Source organism: Arachis ipaensis, chromosome B01 (genome assembly GCF_000816755.2).
Source record: "Arachis ipaensis cultivar K30076 chromosome B01, Araip1.1, whole genome shotgun sequence".
In the NCBI taxonomy this organism is placed as follows: domain Eukaryota; kingdom Viridiplantae; phylum Streptophyta; class Magnoliopsida; order Fabales; family Fabaceae; genus Arachis; species Arachis ipaensis.
In genome coordinates this window covers 4,008,009-4,009,329 of record NC_029785.2, presented here as the reverse complement: position 1 = coordinate 4,009,329, position 1,321 = coordinate 4,008,009, and positions in this window count along the sequence as shown.

The following is a 1,321-nucleotide window of genomic DNA, read 5'->3' as shown; positions in this document are numbered from 1 at the left end:
CAAAATTATATTTTTACGATTTTGTTAGGTAGACAATAACTTTTGTAAACAATGTGAACAATGGACTTTAAAATTCACCCAATAAAGTAAAAAAGCACTCCACCCCCTAAATTACCTCCTAAACCTTAACATTAGAATAACCATATGCACACCTAGTGAATTGAACATCCAACCATAGTAAATTGAATCAAAAGAAATAATCATCCAATTAAAAATAATGAACATAATCGTCTGCATACTTATTGAATTGAACATCCGACATATCCCTTGTTCACATTATTTAGTATTCTCATTATCTACCTATACTTTTCCATAAAGTAAAAAACACTCCACCTCCAAATTATCTTATAAACTTTAACATTATGATAACCCTCTGCACACCTAGTGAATTGAACATCCAGTTATTGTTAACTGTGCATGAGTAAATCGAATCAAAAAGAAATAATCATCCAATTAAAAATAATGAACATAACCATCTGAATACCTATTGAATTAAACATCTGACATATTCATTGTTCACAATGTTTAGTATTTTCCTTGTCTACCTATACTTTTCCATATTTTTAATACCGTTTTATTATTTTAAAAAATTATATTTTTCTACAGATACTTATATTTCGTTACAGTGTAAACGAATTAATTATGAAACAAAATATATGATAGATAGACGCTTTTTAATTTTATTATGGAGAAGGTAATGATGTAGGACAGCGATATAGAGAAGCAGCGTGCTTTACACGGACGGTCCGATTTGCTATAGAATAATAGTGCTTTTTGTTTTATTTAAAAAAAAATTTTCATACAACACGGACAGTCCGATTTACTTCTTCCAAATTTCAAAATTTTTCTCCTGCAAATTGAACCATCTAATTTACCCATGATATTTTCTTTTAAACATAGCTTGCATAGTCCGACTTATCTATAACACAAATCAGAAAAGACTGCCCCCACAAATTGATCTAGTACCATTATACCCCATAAAGCAGCATATCACATACATGCCTCCAATAACAAAAAAAAATGAGTCATAGATAGATTACCTACTCTCAATTCCTTTTTAAATAATCACACATGCACAACACTTAAATAATCACACATGCACAACACTGGAACAAAAGAAAAGTGAAATATGGCCCCTTTATTCTCTCTCATTTGAGTCATATATAAAGGGTTAAGTTATTGAATGGTCCATCGTTATCTAGCATTGTTATTGAACGGTGAGGATTGTGTAGTAGCGGTTGTTACACGTACTCTCTCACACCTTAAATAGGATCTCTAATCCTAAGTACTAACCTCATATAAAATAAATATAAATAAATTA